We start from the raw sequence: 20,779 nt of genomic DNA, 5'->3' as shown, positions 1-20,779 counted from the left end.
ATGCAAGTTAATTAAAACAGTGGGAAAATCCTACCATGTTAGCATGAGCCATAAGAAAGCAAGTATGATGATATTTATATCAAAGTAGAAGTCAACAGGGAGTATGCACAAAGACATAAAAAGAAATTTTATGATAATAATGTCAATTATTACAGTATAAAAAACTCTAAATTGTTTTTTATATTCATCTTTAACATTTGTTTCAGAGGTACACAGAACATTTGTCAGATAGAATATACGTTGCTAGAGTAAAATTTAATAAACAGAAACCTCAGTTAAATGGAGTCAGGAGACCAGAAGAGGAAGCTCTGTTGCTCTGCAGTGATAACAGAGCCCAACAAGAAGAAGAAAGACACCTCTTCTTTCCTGGCATAGACTCAGTTAATGAAAAGCCATGGACTCTTTGTTTATTCTAGACTTTCCAGTTTTCTGTTCATTTGTATAGAAGAGGCCTACTTCCCTGGCTGTTCACAGGGACTTACACTTGGCTCACTGTGGTTGCAGACAATGAATTGCAATTCTTCCCGGATCCCACATAAGCCCAAATAAATGGCAGTCTATTTATTTGGGGGCTTCCCAGATGTCTCCCCAAGTGTCTCAGATGTAAGCAATACACCTGCCAATGCAGGAGACACAGAAGACAGGATTCAATCCCTGGGTGGGGAAGATTCGCTGGAAGAGAAATGGCAACCCACTCTACTATTCTTGCCTGAAAAATTCCATGGACATAGGAGCCTGGTGGGCTACAGTCCATGGGACCACAAAAAGTCAGACATGATTGGGCACAGCACAGCACAGACATTTATTTTAGGTCAACAGTGTATACACTACATCTCGGTCAGTTTCAAGACAGAAATCATACAGATAATATAGTTTAACCAAAATGAGATTTAACTATAAATTCATTGCAATAAAACACTTAGAAACCTTTAAGTTACTTTGAGTGAGGGAGTATAGGGAACTCTGTATTTTTCTCTCAATTTTTTGATAACCCTAAAATTACTCTTAAAATAGAAATGCTGCTAATTAAAAATAATTTAAATCATAGTAATTCTTGGCACAAACATCAATAATTTTCTTGATAATGAAATCAATTTTCATTTAAGCCAACATTCAAAACTCATATTTCAGTAGAATTATGTGGTTTTTATGTTGGTTTGAAGAAGAATGCATAATAAATAAAAATAAATTCAACTGATAGGGATTTTATCATCCACTCACTTTTATAATCATTTTCCAAAAAATTACCAGAAAGTTCCAATATATTTTGCCTGAAAAGTCTTCAATAAACTCACTTCTAAGCCATAAAACTGTGAAAATAGTCATTACTTTTACAAATATATTCATAAACAGATGTTTTAAGGAATGAAGTGACTTTAAGTCAGGAAACATGCAATTTGACTGTCCCAGGGCATGAAATCTTAAGAATAAAAAAAATACATTAGATTCTGCTTCAAGGGAAGCAAAAAATATGACTTTTGGCTCTAATTTCTTTCCATTAATTTGTTAAATATGTTGAGAGGAGACATACTTTATTTTAAAATATCCATATCTCTATAGTCAGATAATACTTTTTATAAGCAATCAGGCAATGTGTATCTCATAAATTTAATTATGCTGTTAGGTTTTGTAAACAAATTTTAAATGGGAACAGTGTTTTTGGTAGCATGGAACCAGGGCAAAAACAGATGCAGTAACAAATCAGAGTAACAAAAGAATTTTATCTCCCATCTTTTATGAGTGTTATTTAAAAAGAAAAGTACATATTAGTGGCAAGAGCTTCTCTAGCTGCTAATCGTAGCAGGATGCTAGAAACTAATGCTAAACATATGCACATTCACCAACATGCAGGAAGCAATCTATCAATGAGGCATTATGAGGAACTAGACTCTCAGTTTGGGAAGCCAGAAAGCTATCATTTTTCAAAGTTGAAGGGAAATTAAGGCTGAAACAACTCAAAAATCCATCATCATAAAATCCTATAGTGTATTTTTTCTGTAAATAAGGTAGAATTCCAGTTAGTTAGGAACACAGTTGTGAAAGTGAAAGTGTTAGTCCCTCAGTCATGTCCAACTCTTGCATCACCGTGGACTGTAGCATGCCACGCTCCCGTGTCCATTCGGATTCTCCAGGCAAGAATACTAGAATGGCTTGCCATGCCCTTCTCCAGGGGGCCTTTCCAACCCAGGGTTCGAGCCCTGGTTTCCTGCTTTGCAAGTAGATTCTTTACCATCAGAGCCACCAGGGAAGCCCAAGAACATAGTTGTTGCACCTCCCCAAACCACACCAAAATAAGTAATAACAACAATTTTAGAGTAGGCAGTTTGAATAACACTCTTGCTGGAAACAGAAAAAGATCTGGATAAAATATAGCTATGTGTTTATATATTTATCTATATTTACTTACACATACATTTATATATCACTGTATCCACTGATTTGAAGGCATTTGAAAACTAACAAGGCAGAGTTTTTTTTTTTTTTCATTTTCATGGTTAATATCTATTGAGCACTTACATGACATATCCTTTGCAAATTTTTTTACATATTTCAATTAATCTTTTTTTCAGCTTTATTTTATTTATTTGTTTATTTAGTTTTTTATTTTATTTTTAACTTTACAATATTGTATTGGTTTTGGCAAAATCAATTAATCCTTTTAAAATAAATTTATTTTAATTGGAGGATAATTACTTTACAATACTGTGGAGTTTTGACCATACATCAACATGAATCAGTCACGGGTGCACGTGTCCTGTGTGTACCCATGGACACATGTGCACCCGTCGAAGTGTGTTCATGGGTAGAAGTATGTGGAAGTGGAAAGTGGAAGAAGAAAAAAGACACAAAAAGTAAAATATTTTGACACCAACATTGAGGGAGAAAATTCTGAAATGTCAGACTGAAATTTGATTCATGTTTCCCTAAGGACATCTGTATACCTATCTGAACAGTCACAAGGACGGACAGTGATTTGGAAACATTCAGAGCAATGAGAAAGCGAAATTAAAATCTAGAGAAAAGATGAATAATCAAAAATTGAACTTCTAAGACCTGGAAGCCTTATTAAAATAGTTTCACATTCTAATCTTGTTAAAATGATTTAAAAAATTTTGGGGAACACATGTATAATTTTTTTAAATTAAAATTGAAAAAAAAAATTTTGCCTTGCATAGCAAACAAAATTCCTTCTTAGATAATTATAGCATCATCTAGAATATTAAAGTATGTCTATAATTTTTATATATAACACCAAATTCACAATAAAAAATTTCAAACATTTGAGAAAAAAAGATGATGTGACTAAAAAAGAGATGATAGAAATGAGAACAGATGCAAAGGCTGTTACAAATATATTATGACTTTGCAGGATAATAGGGACAGAATTAATACAAAGATAGGAAAATTAAAGGCAGAAATTAAATATTTTTAAAAGAACAAGTTAGAAATTTTAAAACTAAAAATAAAATATCTGAAATAAACAATCATTGTATAGTCTTAACAGCAAACAGAATACCATAGAAGAAGGGATTCTTGAACTCAATTCCTCTAGTGTCTACTGGATTGCACTTTATTCTTACAAGAACTTAACTGAAATTTTTGCATTTATTCTTTGGTATGACTTTATTCCTCTATTGGCTTCTGAGATTTTCTCTTTATTATTGTTTTGGTGTGACAGAGCAATTTTTTTTTTTTTAATTTCTGCTCTCTTTCATTCTGCCTTAGAGATAAGAATCATATGGGCAAATGGTTGTTCCATTAGTCAGAGCCCTATGAACCGTGAACTTCCTGATGTTCAAGCTGGTTTTAGAAAAGGCAGAGGAACCAGAGACCAAATTGCCAACATTTGCTGGATCATGGAAAAAGCAAGAGAGTTCCAGAAAAACATCTATTTCTGCTTTGTTGACTATGCCAAAGCCTTTGACTGTGTGGATCACAATAAACTTGGAAAATTCTGAAAGAGATGGGAATACCAGACCACCTGACCTGCCTCTTGAGAAATCTGTATGCAGGTCAGGAAGCAACAGTTAGAACTGGACATGGAACAACAGACTGGTTCCAAATAGGAAAAGGAGTACGTCAAGGCTGTAGATTGTCACCCTGCTTATTTAACTTATATGCAGAATACATCATGAGAAACGCTGGACTAGAAGAAGCACAAGCCAGAATCAAGATTGCTGGGAGAAATATCAATAACCTCAGATATGCAGATGACAACACCCTTATGGCAGAAAGTGAAGAGGAACTAAAAAGCCTCTTGAAAGTGAAAGTGGAGAATGAAAAGTTTGGCTTACAACTCAACATTCAGAAAATGAAGATCATGGCATCCAGTCCCATCACTTCATGGGAAATAGATGGGGAAACAGTGGAAACAGTGTCAGACTTTATTTTGGGGGGCTCCAAAATCACTGCAGATGGTGATTGCAGCCATGAAATTAAAAGACACTTACTCCTTGGAAGGAAAGTTATGACCAACCTAGATAGCATATTCAAAAGCAGAGACATTACTTTGCCAACAAAGGTCCGTCTAGTCAAGGCTATGGTTTTTCCAGTGGTCATGTATGGATGTGAGAGTTGGACTGTGAAGAAGGCTGAGCGCCGAAGAATTGACGCTTCTAAACTATGGTGCTGGAGAAGACTCTTGAGAGTCCCTTGGATGCAAGGAGATCCAACCAGTCCATTCTGAAGGAGATCAGCCCTGGGATTTCTTTGGAAGGACTGATGCTAAAGCTGAAACTCCAGTACTTTGGCCACCTCATGCGAAGAGTTGACTCACTGGAAATGACTCTGATGCTGGGAGGGATTGGGGGCAGGAGGAGAAGGGGACGACAGAGGATGAGATGGCTGGATGGCATCACTGACTTGATGGACGTGAGTTTGAGTGAACTCCGGGAGTTGGTGATGGACAGGGAGGCCTGGCGTGCTGTGATTCATGGGGTCACAAAGAATCGGACACGACTGAGCAACTGACCTGAACTGAACTGAGAGCGTATGTAACACAAAACACTGCCTTCTACTAACCTGTAACAGCGTTTTAAGCTACTGGTATTTGGGGAGAATAGTTGTTACCACAATATAATAGATCCCATTCTGAATGATATACCAAGAGAGAGAATTCAGATGTTTTATATAATTATTACACAGAATACAAACTGTAAGATATATTGGTGATATGTAGTCCTTTGATCAAACCTATATATGGTTCACCATTATGGAGTAACCTATGTATTAAAAAACAAATTATCTCTTTCTCAGTAAACAATTGGTGGATTATAAATAAAACTAAAAAATCACATTTAGAAAGTGGGAGATGAAAAAAGACACAAAATTCACTATCCTTATTTGCTATTAAATTCTTTTTTTTAAATTTTGTTTTATTTTATTTATTTATTTATTTTTATTTTTTTATTTTTATTTTATTTTTAAACTTTACATAATTGTATTAGTTTTGCAAATATCAAAATGAATCCATCACAGGTATACATGTGTTCCCCATCCTGAACCCTCCTCCCTCCTCCCTCCCCATACCATCCCTCTGGGTCATCCCAGTGCACCAGCCCCAAGCATCCAGTATCGTGCATCGAACCTGGACTGGCAACTTGTTTCATACATGATATTATACATGTTTCAATGCCATTCTCCCAATCTCCCCACCCTCTCCCTCTCCCACAGAGTCCATAAGACTGATCTATACATTAGTGTCTCTTTTGCTGTCTCGTACACAGGGTTATTATTACCATCTTTCTAAATTCCATATATATGTGTTAGTATAATGTATTGGTGTTTTTCTTTCTGGCTTACTTCAGTCTGTATAATAGGCTCCAGTTTCATCCACCTCATTAGAACTGATTCAAATGTATTCTTTTTAATGGCTGAGTAATACTCCATTGTGTATATGTACCACTGCTTTCTTATCCATTCATCTGCTGATGGACATCTAGGTTGCTTCCATGTCCTGGCTATTATAAACAGTGCTGCGATGAACATTGGGGTACATGTGTCTCTTTCCCTTCTGGTTTCCTCAGTGTGTATGCCCAGCAGTGGGATTGCTGGATCATAAGGCAGTTCTAATTCCAGTTTTTTAAGGAATCTCCACACTGTTCTCCATAGTGGCTGTACTAGTTTGCATTCCCACCAACAGTGTAAGAGGGTTCCCTTCTCTCCATACCCTCTCCAGCATTTATTGCTTGTAGACTTTTGGACAGCAGCCATTCTGACTGGCGTGAAATGGTACCTCATAGTGGTCTTGATTTGCATTTCTCTGATAATGAGTGATGTTGAGCATCTTTTCATGTGTTTGTTAGCCATCTGTATGTCTTCTTTGGAGAAATGTCTATTTAGTTCTTTGGCCCATTTTTTGATTGGGTCATTTATTTTTCTGGAGTTGAGCTGTAGGAGTTGCTTGTATATTTTTGAGACTAGTTGTTTGTCAGTTGCTTCATTTGCTATTATTTTCTCCCATTCTGAAGGCTGCCTTTTCACCTTGCTAATAGTTTCCTTTGTTGTGCAGAAGCTTTTAAGTTTAATTAGGTCCCATTTGTTTATTTTTGCTTTTATTTCCAATATTCTGGGAGGTGGGTCATAGAGGATCCTGCTGTGATGTATGTTGGAGAGTGTTTTGCCTATGTTCTCCTCTAGGAGTTTTATAGTTTCTGGTCTTACATTGAGATCTTTAATCCATTCACCCTAATACCAAAACCTGACAAAGATCCCACAAAAAAAGAAAACTACAGGCCAATATCAATGATGAACATAGATGAAAAATCCTTAACAAAATTCTAGCAATCAGAATCCAACAACACATTAAAAAGATCATACACCATGACCAAGTGGGCTTTATCCCAGGGATGCAAGGATTCTTCAATATCCGCAAATCAATCAGTGTAATACACCATATTAAATTCTTTTGGAGACAAAGTCTGAAGGTCCTCAGGCCTTAGTTCAGTTCAGTTCACTTCAGTTGCTCAGTCATGTCTGACTCTTTGTGACCCCATGTATCGTAGCACACTAGGCCTTCCTGTCCATCACCAACTCCTGGAGCTCACCCAGACTCACGTCCATCGAGTCAGTGATGCCATCCAGCCATCTCATCCTCTGTCGTCCCCTTCTCCTCCTGCCCCCAATCCCTCCCAGCATCAGAGTCGTTTCCAATGAGTCAACTCTTCGCATGAGGTGGCCAAAGTACTGGAGTTTCAGCTTTAGCATCATTCCTTCCAAAGAAATCCCAGGGCTGATCTCCTTCAGAATGGACTGGTTGGATCTCCTTGCATCCAAGGGACTCTCAAGAGTCTTCTCCAGCACCACAGTTCAGAAGCATCAATTCTTCAGTGCTCAGCTTTCTTCACAGTCCAACTCTCACATCCATACATGACCACAGGAAAAACCATAGCCTTGGCTAGACGGACCTCTGTTGGCAAAGTAATGTCTCTGCTTTTGAATATGCTATCTAGGTTGGTCATAACTTTTCTTCCAAGGAGTAAGCGTCTTTTAATTTCATGGCTGAAGTCACCATCTGCAGTGTTTTTGGCCTAGAAGGATTTATTTTTAAGGTTTTATTTTAATTTTTTTTCTCAACAAAGTAATTTTTATTAGGTATTTTAGTTCTATTTAACACATTGTAAATAACTGCATGCTTTTACGTTTTGAACTGTGTTGATTAACAAAATTATTTCTGAATTGAAGGTCCTCCAAAAAAAATTGGTGCTTCTGTCAAATACAAGTTAGTTTGCTCTTTTGAAAATCATATTTATTTATTTATAAACAATGTTATAAATGTAATGTTTTGTAGAGATGCAATACAACAAGGACAACATCATAGCAAATATAAATATGAAAGCAGAAAGCATCTTCATTCAAAATGTGTGTTCTTGACCTAGAAATAATGCAGAAGTGTCTTTGTGTCTAAAGACACGTTTTATGCAACAGAATTTTTTTCAGTGAAACATTGAACATGTCTCGGTTCTAGCACTTTAAACCTCAGAAAACCTTGTGATAAGATGTTGTGTGTGAGTGTAACAGTGTGTGCACACATGCCTCTGTTGCCTAATCTCTCTCTATTACTACCTTCTGTTTGCTCCTGTTAGTTTATTAACTCCTGGAAAAGAAAAAAAAATTTTTTTTTCATTTCTTGTTCGTGATTCCCCTTCCTAATTATTCATACCGCAGAATACATGGAAATTCATAAAGTTTTATTTTTAATTTTTTTAATTGAAGTATAGTTGATTTACAATGTTGTGTTAGCTTCTGGTGTACAGTAAAGTGATTCAGTTATACATATATATATGTGTGTGTTTATAAATATACATATACATGCATATTCTTTTTTATATTCCTTTCTATTATGGTTTATTATAGGATATCGAATATTGCTCCCTGTGTTATGGGAACTTCCCCAGTGGCTCAGCGGTAAAGAATCCACATGTTGATGTATGGCAAAACCAATACAATATTGTAAAGTAAAAATAAAATAAATAAAAAAAAAAAAAAAAAAAAAGAATCCACCTACAAAACAGGAGACTAGGGTTCTATCCCTGGGTCGGGAATATTTCCTGGAAGTGGAAATAGCAACCCAATCCAGCAATATTGCAAAGAAAATCCCATGGACAGAGGAGCCTGGAGGGTTACAGTTCACGGGGTTGCAAAGAATTGGACATGACTGTGTAACTAAGCACCCTGTGCTATATAGTAGGACCTTGTTGTTTATCTATCTTATTTATGGCAGTTTGTATCTACTAACCCCGAACTTCTGATTTATCCCTCCCCGACCCCATTTTCCCTTTGGTAACCAAAAGTTTGTTTTCTACATCAGTCTTTAAATGACTGAATGAGACCTACCCATATTAATGAGGGCCATTTGCTTAATTCAATCTATTGATTGAAATGCTAATATCATCCAGAAGGAACCTCACAGATACATCCAAAATGTCTGACCAAATGTCTGAGCCGCTGTGGACTAGTCAAGTCAACACATAAAATTAACCACCATATCAATTTATTTTCTCCACTTTATCTTCTACACTTTATATTTATTTCTTTTTTGCAATCACTTTCCCCCCGAATGTCCTTTATAGCATCATGCCATTTTTTCATCAGTGCCGTGTATTCTCTTAACTCTGTGATAATATCAGTTATTTTAAAATTTTGCCTTCACTTCTGCTATTTTTACTTTCATTGAGGCTTCTGTTATGATTTTAAGTCTGTTTTTATTATGTTATATGTTTTTATCAAATGACTGCTAACCCATTCTCCCTATTGCATTTTTTGACAGAGGCACTAAGAAACTGTAAGAAAGTTCTCTGTAGACGGGCAATGCTTTCAAAGGATAGAATCCACTCAAGGAATGGTAATGTTTCATTGGAAAATCCACATCTACCAGAAACTGTACGGTGTTTTTTCCCTTTTGCAGGACATTCTTCATTGTATATTGTAAGATATAAACACAGTTTTTAAGGTTATTGGAGCTGATTGTAGGATCTGTGGGTTCTGGTTTTATATTCAGTTATGCTGCTAGTTTTTGCGTGGCAGCCCTTACAGGTGACTCCATGTGATTTTTTTTCCCTCCCTCCATTTCTTTTTTCCTTCTTTCCTTAGTAATTTTCAAATATACATTACAGTATTGTTAATTATGGCCATGCTGTATTGGTCTGAAGGTTCTAAGTCCAGAGAATAAACCTCTTGTCTTCTGCTGTGTAAAACAATAATTATATGTATACATAGTAAGGAGAATGAAATCCAGTTTGATGCCCAGCTGTTTCTTTTAGAGGCTGATAAAAAAAAATTATTCTTTTTTCAATGTCATTTTACTTTTATCGTAATTTATTTTTTATCTAAAGCAAGCACAAGTATATGCATTTATATTATATTTATCTATTTTCTATTTTTATTGTTTAAAATCTCTATTATCTTCTTCTTTAAATACATGCTTAATAATGGTAGGGATCTTGTCAGTATTTCTTACTACTATATATCCAGCATTTATTGTCAGTATTTCTCACTTCTATATATCCAGCATTTAAAGTACTGGCTAGAATCTGGTAGATATAAGTATTCAATAAAAACTTGTTAAATAAATAAATATTCTACACATACTGTTTTATATTTTCCAGATGACAGTTTTCAGATGTTGGATGTTTGACGTTTTATTCATAATTACCTTTTTCTTGGGGGGAGGGGTTTTGGAAATGCCTATAATTATCTCCTTTTTCTCATAATTGAGGAATTTCACCACAATATGCTTACTTGTGTAATTTTAAAATTAATACTACCTCAGACTTCCTTGGTGATCCAGTGGTTAAGAATCTGCCTGCCAATGCAGGGGACATGGATCCCTAATCAGGAAAGATGCCATATGTCACAGGGCAACAAGTCTTGCACTTTACAACTACTGAGTCTATGCTCTAGAGCTTGCAAGCTGCAGCTACTGAAGCTGATGTGCCCCAGAGACTGTGCTCCACAAGAGAAGCCACCACAATGAGAAGTCCATGCACCTCAACTAAGGAGTAGCCCCTGCTTGCCTCAACTAGAGAAAAGTCCACAACAGTGACCCAGCACAGCCAAAAATAAACAAAATGTAAAAAAAATTTAAAACTATTTGGGACTTAGTAAGTTTTTATGGTTGCCTATGTCAACTCAATGACCTGTTTATCCTTCCATATTTATGCTCCATTTGTCCCTATTCTTAGTGCCCCAGAAAACTAACCTCCTTCAACTGCATCTACACTTGTCTGCTGACTTCTGGGTGAGTTCAGGCTACAGAAGTTGCAAGAGACAATAAAAAGTATTTGGCTAATTTATTTTTCTGGCTCCCTTACGGGCTACAAGTTTGCAGGAATTTTATTCCATTTTGGAAGACCTATTTTCAACTAGAAAGCATACAGATTTAAACCAATATACATAATATGTATAAAATATACAATTTGTAATATCGAAGCAGAAGCTGGAAATAAGATTGCCAGGAGAAATCAATAACCTCAGATATGCAGATTACACCACCCTTATGGCAGAAAGTGAAGAGGAACTAAAGATCCTCTTGATGAAAATAAAAGAGGAGAGTGAAAAAGTTGGCTTAAAGCTCAGCATTCAGAAAACTAAGATCATGGCATCCAGTCCCAACACTTCATGGCAAATAGATGGGGAAACAGTGGAAACAGTGGCTGACTTTATTTTTTGGGGCTCCAAAATCACTGCAGATGGTGATTGCAGCCGTGAAATTAAAAGACGCTAACTCCTTGGAAGGAAAGCTATGACCAACCTAGACAGCATATTAAAAAGCAGAGACATTACCTTGCCAACAAAGGTCTGTCTAGTCAAGGCTATGGTTTTTCTAGTGGTCATGTTTGGATGTGAGGGTTGGACTATAAAGAAAGCTGAGCGCCGAAGAATTGATGCTTTTGAACTGTGGTTTTGGAGAAGACTCTTGAGAGTCCCTTCGACTGCAAGGAGATCCAACCAGTCCATCCTAAAGGAGATTAGTCCTGAGTGTTCATTGGAAGGACTGATGTTGAAGCTGAGACTCCAATACTTTGGCCACCTGATATGAGGAGCTGACTCATTGGAAAAGACCCTGATGATGAGAAAGATTGAGGGCAGGAGGAGAAGGGGACGACAGATGATGAGATGGTTGGATGGCATCACTGACTCAATGGACATGGGTTTGGGTGGACTCCAGGAGTTGGTGATGGACAGGGAGGCCTGGCATGCTGCGGTTCATGGGGTCTCAAAGAGTCGGACATGACTGAGTGACTGAATTGATTGATTGAATATACAATATACAAGATATAGTAAAAATAAATCTACAACAAAATGGAAATACATAGCTTGTATGGGCACAAATGATTCACCAAATAATTGTCATGTATTAGATTAAACAAGATATCTCAATATAACACATTATAAGTTTTGGATTTCCCTGACAACTCAGTTGGTAAAGAATCTGCCTGCAATGCAGGAGACCCTGGTATAAAACCTGGGTCAGGAAGATCCACTGGAGAAAGGATAGGCCACCCACTCCAGTATTGTTGGGTTTCCCTTGTGGCTCAGCTGGTAAAGAATGCACATGCAATGTGGGAGACTGGGTTTGATCCCTGGGTTGGGAAGATCCCCTGGAGAAGGGAAAGGCTACCCACTCCAGTATTATGGCCTGGAGAATTCCATGGAATGTATAGTACATGGGGTTCCAAAAAGCTGGACATGCCTGAACAACTTTCACTGTAAGTCTGGACATAATATAGTAGAACTACACCTGAATAATAACTGAAAGCACTTCAAATATTTTATTGCTAAAAACTAAAATAATTATCACCAATAATAGCTTTACTAAAATATAGATTGTATTTAAAGTTATAAAATACCTAAAATTGAATAATAATTTAAGCATTATATAATGAAATCTGTTGTATACAAATTAGTGCTCATAGGAAATTCAGAGGTGTATATACACTACTTACAAACAAGAAATAATAGCACAAATGAGATAAGTACTTTAATGAATAAGAGATACCCAAAGAAAGAAGAAACAAATACTAAAGATAAGGCAGAAATAAAGAGATCCACCAAAGTGACAATAAGACAACAGAAAATTATAAACCTGATTTTTCCAATTCTTTAGAAGAGAGTTAAAACTCTGATAATGCTAATCAAAAATCAAAACAAAACTTACCAATGAATATGAAAGAAAATGAATACAGTTCCATAGTATTTTAACTATATATCATAAACAACACAAACCTAATAATTTTAAAAAATAAAATGAAACCAATGCACTTTTGTAAAAATATAAATTGTCATAATTGGTTAAAAAAGTAAATATAAAACTTGAATGGCCCCCAAACTACTTTTTCTGCATGACAATAAAAAACTGCCCCACCAAATGATAAATAAAAGCAAAAATAGCGTAAGTCTTGGCCCATATGGTTTTATAGCTGGGTTAACAAGCTGCTTTGAAAGAGCAAGGTATTATGAAGATTTTCAATTCATTCCATGAGGCATATTTAAACTGGTTTTATAAATATAAAATGATTTATTTTAACAAAAAGAGAAAGAAAAACAAAGACCAAAAAACTCCCTTTATAAGAGACACAAATGTGAATATCATAAATGAAGTAATACATGACTAAATGTAACATTGATTTATAACATGTATCTTGATCAAATAGAAGTTATACCAAGTTAATATGACTTAAAATCATAAAAATGGATCAACTCACATATTTTTGAACCAAACAGCTTCTGCTACTGCCGACTTATTTTACTTTGAATACTGTCTTCTAGATCTATCCATTTTGTTGCAAATGGTATAATTTCCATCTTTAGGAAGGCTGAATAGTATTTTGTTTTTTATATATACCACATTTTCTTTATTTATATGTTGATGAACAGTTGGTTGTCTGTATATGTGGCTGTTTTGAATAATCTTGCAATGAACATGGGAGTGAAGGTACCTCTTGAATTGGAATGATCACTATTGTTATAATGTCCATACTATCCAAAGTAGAATCTCAGATTCAGTGCAATTCACATCAACATTCCAAAGACAGTTTTACAGAAATAGAAAAATAAAGCCCAAGCAATAATGAATAAGTAAAACAAAGTTGGAGGCATTACACATTCGTATATCAAGTAATTTTTCAAAGCTATAGTAATCAAAACAGTATAGTACTAGCATAAAAGCAGACATATAGGCCAATGTAATAGAATAGAGAGCACATAAATAAACTCAAGCATGTACAGTCAACTGATATTTGACAAATGTGCAAGAATACACAATGACAGAAAGAATAGTCTTGCCAATAAATGGTGTTGGGAAAATGGATATCCACATGCAAATGAATGAAATTGTGCCCTTATCTTTCACCACATGAACACAAGCTAGAAACTGATTAAAAATTTCAATGTAAGATCTGAAACACCTAGAAATAAACATAGGAAGAAAGTTTCTTGATATTTCTCTCCGGAATTATTTATTGAATAGACACCAAAGCACAAGTAATAAAAGCAAAAATAGGTAGTGGCATTACATCAAACTTACATCATGCTTTCCATGCTCTGTAAAGCACGGAAATAATTAACGGAAAGAAAAGGCAACCTAGGGGATGGGAGAAAATACTTACATACTATGTATATGAAAAAAAGCTGATTATAGCTCAAGAAGAACCAAATATCCCAATTTAAAAAACAAACAAAGACTTAAATAGACATTTCCCCAAGGGAGACATACAAATAGTCAACAGATATATGAGAAGATGCTCAACATTGCTAATCATCAGAGAAAGATAAATAAAAACCATGAGATATATTCTCATATCTGTTCAGTCCAGTTCAGTTGCTCAGTCGTGTCTGACTCTTTGCGACCCCATGAAACGCAGCAAGCCAGGCCTTTCTGTCCATCACGAACTCTCAGAGTCCACCCAAACCCATGTCCGTCAAGTCGGTAATGCCATCCAACCATCTCATCCTCTGTCGTCCCCTTCTCCTCCTGCCCTCAATCTTTCCCAGCATCAGGGTCTTTTCCAATGAGTCAGCTGTTCGCATCAGGTGACCAAAGTATTGGAGTTTGAGCTTCAGCATGAGTCCCTCCAATGAATAGTCAGGATTGATTTCCTTTAGGATGGACTGGTTGGATCTCCTTGCAGTCCAAGGGACTCTCAAGAGTCTTCTCCAACACCACAGTTCAAAAGCATCAATTCTTTGGCGCTCAGCTTTCTTTATAGTCCAACTCTCACATCCATACATGACCACTGGAAAAACCATAGCCTTGACTAGACAGACCTTTGTTGGCAAAGTAATGTCTCTGCTTTTGAATATGCTGTCTAGGTTGGTCATAGCTTTTCTTCCAGGGAGTAAGCGTCTTTTAATTTCATGGCTGCAATCACCATCTGCAGTGATTTTGGAGCCCAAAAAAATAAAGTCTGCCACTGTTTCCACTGGCTATTATTTTAAAAATTAAAAACAAGTGTTTAGGTTGTGGAGAAATTGAAAACACTTAATTCTATTTCTGAGTATAGAACCAAAGTAGTTGAAATCAAGAGTGAGGCTCTTGCAGTAAATTTTTTAATCTTGTCCCCCACCCATGACTAGCTATGTAATATTGGACAAGAAATAGCCTCTCTATCTCAGTAAAATGAAGATACTAATAATACCAACATAGAAAGGTTATAATTTATTAAATTAAATGATTTAATGTTTTTAAAACATTTACAACAGCAACTTCATATAATAAGTACAATACAGTTGTTAGCTATCTAAAATTAAATTGATAACTGAGATCAAAATATGTTTCTTTTAAAATCAGATATCAGGTTTCAAAGAATGATAAAGTATAACCAACTTAAATTAAGATGTGGGGTTTCTATGTTTTTAATTTAAACCACTTAAAAATTTAATTTCAATATTAAGTTATAGTTTATTTAACTTATATATTTGATATAAATATACATCTTAAATATTGGTGGCTATAATTTGAATGAATTTGAACACAAAGCTTAATTTCAGGGAAAGAAGCCTGCAATTACTAACTGAATCAAATGGGCAATTACTAGACACAATTCAACCATGAAAACCTAAAACAGTAGTTATAGAAATGACAGGTTTGTGACATTTTGCACTAGATTGTTTATATTTCTGTTTATAGAAGTGAGAGGTAAATTTTTTAAAATCAAAGAACAAATCTATTAATTAATGATGGGGCATGCCATCATTAGATAAGTATGAGAATTAAAGATGAAGTGCTCTGCTTCTTTGAAAATAGAAATAAAATTAATTCTATCTGATATTAAAAGCAATATATTCTCTTTGTTTTAAAAAAAACAGAAAATTCAGGAAACTATAAAAGATGGTAAAATCACCAATCATCTTACAACCTAATGACTATGAACATATTCATGTATATTCATCCACAGATTCATCTACATAACAGATGCTTTCTTTTACTTTTCAAAAATAGAACTTGTATTGCATGGCCTCTTTTTCAATACTATAGTTGAGATATTTTCTGTATCAGTACATGTAGCTCTAGGGTATAATTTTCACGACTCTAATGTATTACCTTGGGGTTTTCCTAGTAGCTCAGAGGGTAAAGTGTCTGCCTGCAATGCCAGAGACTTACCTTGAGGCTTCCCTGGTAGCTCAGAGGGTAAAGTGTTGGCCTGCAATGCAGGAAACCTGGGTTTGATCCCCGGGTCAGGAAGATCCCCCGGAGAAGGAAATGGCAACCCACTCCAGTACTCTTGCCTGGAAAATCCCATGGACAGAGGAGACATATTACCTAATTATATAAGAATGGGTATTAATCTTTTATATCTAAGCATTTTATATTATAAAATTTTAAGAAATAAAGTTTATATGCACTTCATTTATGAACCTCTATTATTATTTTCTTAGGAGTATTCATAGGATTGAAATTGTTAATAAGTACCTACATACATTTTTAAAGCTTTAATGCAAGTGAAAAAGTATTTCCTAGAAAAATAATTTGCAGTATCATAATGTTTGTATCCATTTTCTTGCAGCTTTTCCATTAAAACATCAACCATTTGTCATTTTTATGAACTTGATAGGGAAAGTATATCACTTTAGCTCTTTACTTTCTATCTCTTTAACTAATACAATTAAATAGTTATTATGTCTATTGTATTTTAGTTTATTTTTAAATTAATTTTCAAGCATTTTGCATATATTTTCTAATGAAATATTTTAAATGTTCAATGTCATTATATTTATTGATTTTATAATATATATTTGTTAAAAATGCCAGCAACAGAAAAACGGAAAAACAAAAGTATAGTAAAACACTAATTTCAACACAGAGAAATAGCTACTTCTATCATTTACTGAGCATCAATTATGATATACTTCTTCATACATACAGTTAGTTGAATGAGTAACTAGTATTTAGAAGTAATGAGAAATTGTTCCACACATGCTACATTTAAATATAATTACTTAAATTACATTTAATCTTATTTGAGTTAACCTAGCACACAAAGTTGCTGCAGGTGTAAATCCTAAGTTATTGCTAAACTTCAAAGAAATGTTTCTTTACAGTAAGAGATATTCATTTTAAACAATCCATCTGAATTATTAAAAGATATTTAAAAATTTTAATATAGTTTCTTTTTGCTCATGTATGCAAGTATAATTATTGTTTACATTAGTCTGTATTCAGGAATCTGTCTAAATCTTTACTTAAGCATCTGTTTATACCTTCTTTTGAGTTTTCTATATTAATCATATAATCAGATTTAACTCTTCACATTAGTCTTTATGCCATTTATTTATATTTGTCCTATCTTACTGCACTCTCTAGGAAAATCCTTAAAATGTTGAATTGTAATACTGTTGTCAGATCATGTTTTCTCACTGAAGATTTTAAAGGAACAAGATTTTCCACTTCTGTGGCAGAGGCAATGCTATATATTCATCAAAATATACCTCTTTTCTTCTTTGCCATATATATAGAAAACTATATTCCCAAGCCTCTTTTGCAGTTAAGTTGAAGATATGTAACTGGATTCTGACCAATGGATAAAGGCAATTGAAAGTCTCCAAGACCTGAATCTTAAAAAGATCTCATGGGATCCATCCACTCCCTCTTTCCATGCAAAACTACACTCCATAAATTTCACATATCAAAGCTACACGATGGAAGCAGCTTGGCTCTCTGAGTTACCACTTTGAGGGGTACTGTCCTGGAGAGTTGCCAGATCTGAATTTGAAATTGTCTAAACGAAAAATAATGTTTAAAACCATTATAAGTTTTGTGAATGTCTGTTGCTGAAATAAATCCTTTCCTCCTTTAACTAGAGTGGATTCTATTATCAATAAATTGAACATGAAAAATATACCATCCATCTCTTATTTTCTAAAAGGTTTTTTTGTTTCAACTAATTAAGAATGTTGAATCTTATCCAGTATATTTTTCTCATATATTAGGTTTATTACATTTTCCTTCAATTTGTTAATGTTATGAACTAAATTTTATAACATTAATTCAGGCTTTCATTCCCAGATAAACCCAATTCTGATGGTGATGTATCATCATTTTGCTAAAGCAAGAGATCTACATTGCAAATATTTTATCACAGTTTTAGCATCAACAACCTTATATTGTTCTTTGTTCATTGATCAGTCGTTAATTCTTACCTAACTTTAATATGAAGGTTATACTAGCCCCAATTACATGAGTTGTATTATTTGCCCAGTTTTTCATAAGAGATGGTATAAGACATGAATTTCTTAAATAGCTGCTAGAATTTAGTAGATGAATGATTGGGTCTTAATGTTTTCTTTATGAAAAATTTTAATTTATATATTCAGTTTAATTATTAATGAATATTCACATTTCCATAGGAAGGGCAAGATGGCAGTCTAGGAAAAACCCTGTGCTCACCTTCTCCCACAGACATATCAAGTCTACAGTTACATATAGGGTAATTCCACCTGAAGAAGACCTGAGGTCTGACTGAAGAGCCACTGTACATAGAAGGACCACATAGAAGGAGGTATGAAAGATGGAGATAAGATATCCACAGGAACACCATCCCCATTTCTATGATTTGTATTAATATTATGGAGTGATATAGCTGAGGGGCCCAAGCACATAGTCACCCACCAAGGGAGACAGCAAAAAAAAAAAAAAAGCACTTTAAAGGGTAGCTAGAATATATGAGACGGAAATCCATTTACTAACCATATAAATTCTTCCAAATGAGCAGATAACACCTAGAGCCCTCTCTGAGGTTGGAGGTGCTGGAGAGCACCATTGTTTGACTCTCCCCAGGATTCCCCCATCCCTTGCCAACTCCAGCACTAGCACCAGCCACCCCTCCAAGAGAGCCTTGGGTGTAGCTCTACCCAGGGACTGCCCAATTCAGTTACAACCACTGTACCAAGGGGCCATGGACACAGTTCTCCACAGGAATTTCCCCTGACCTGACCCTGATCCATCCTTAGCCACTCTGCCAAAGCAACTTCAGGCACGGTATCCCCCTAGGGACGGCCTCCAGACCAGACCAGTCCAGCTTTAGCAGGAGTGCCAAAGCCACTAGGCAAAAGCAGTCTATACAGGGGACACTCCCACACAAAGCTACTCCTTCAAGACCAGGAAAAGGAGATGTTTGGACTAATTCATAGTATAAAAAACTGAATGTCAAACAAAATGAGAAGACAGAGGAATAGGTTTCTAATGAAAGAACAAAATAAAACTCCAGGGGAAAAAACTAATGAAATGGAGATGATTAACTTACATGATAAAATGTTCAGTGAAAGGGTCATAAGGATGTACATTTAACTTGAGATAAGAATGGAGAACTCACTGACAGCATCACAAAACATAGATAATTTAAGAAAGAGTAAATCAGAACTGAACATGGTATGTGTGTGTGTGTATGTGTGTGTGTTAGAAGCTTAGTCATGTCCAACTCTTTGCGACCCCATGGACTGTAGCCTGCTAGGCTCCTCTGTCCATGGAATTTTTCAGGCAAGAATATTGGAGTGAGTTGCCATTCCCTTCTCCAGGGGATCTTCCTGACCCAGCGATCAGATCCAGTCTCCTGCATTGCAGGCAGATTCTTTACTGCTTGGGCTACCTGGGAAGCCCACAATAAAATTTAAGAAATATTTGAAATTTTAAAAAATATACACTAGAGGGAAGAGCAGATTATGATACAGAACAGATAAGAAACCTGGAAGACAGAAGAGTGGCAATCATTCAATCAGAACAGGAAAAGAAAAAAGAATTTTAAAATATGAAGAGAGTTTAAGGGACATATTGGACAATAGCAACTGTTATAACATTTGCATTAGATGCAACCTGGAAAGAGAAGAGAGAAAGAGATAGAAAGTTTCTTTGAAGAAATAATGGCTTAAAATTTCTCTAACCTGGGGAAGGAGATAGACATCAAAGCTAAGGAAGAACAGTAGGTTACAGATAAGGTGAACTCAAAGAGATATACAACAAGGCACATTATAATTAAAATAGTAAAAGTTAAAGAGAGAATCTTAAAGGCTGCAAGAGAAAAACAACTAATCACATACAAGGGATACCCAATAAGACTATCAGCTGATTTTTTAGCAGAGGAAAAGGAGTACGTCAAGGCTGTATATCAACACCCTGTTTATTTAACTTATATGCAGAAATGCTGGACTGGAAGGAACACAAGGTGGAATCAAGATTGCTGGGAGAAATATCAATAACCTCAGATATGCAGATGACACCACCCTTATGGCAGAAAGTGAAGAGGAACTAAAAAGCCTCTTGATGAAAGTGAAAGAGGAGAGTGAAAAAGTTGGCTTAAAGCTCAACATTCAGAAAACGAAGATCATGGCATCCGGTCCCATCACTTTATGGCAAATAGATGGGGAAACAGTGGAAACAGTGTCAGACTTTATTTTGGGGGGCTCCAAAATCACTGCAGATGGTGACTGCAGCCATGAAATTAAAAGACACTTACTCCTTGGAAGGAAAGTTATGACCAACCTATATAGCATATTCAAAAGCAGAGACATTACTTTGCCAACAAAGGTCCGTCTAGTCAAGGCTATGGTTTTTCCAGTGGTCATGTATGGATGTGAGAGTTGGACTGTGAAGAAGGCTGAGCGCCGAAGAATTGATGCTTTTGAACTGTGGTGTTGGAGAAGACTCTTGAGAGTCCCTTGGACTGCAAGGAGATCCAACCAGTCCATTCTGAAGGCGATCAGCCCTGGGATTTCTTTGGAAGGAATGATGCTAAAGCTGAAACTCCAGTACTTTGGCCACCTCATGCGAAGAGTTGACTCATTGGAA

The sequence above is a fragment of the Bos grunniens genome, chromosome X (assembly GCF_055505025.1).
Source record: "Bos grunniens cultivar Pamir isolate PY7600 chromosome X, Bosgru_T2T1.0, whole genome shotgun sequence".
NCBI lineage: Eukaryota > Metazoa > Chordata > Mammalia > Artiodactyla > Bovidae > Bos > Bos grunniens.
The sequence above is the reverse complement of the archived record's forward strand: the minus strand, read 5'-3'. Positions refer to the sequence as shown.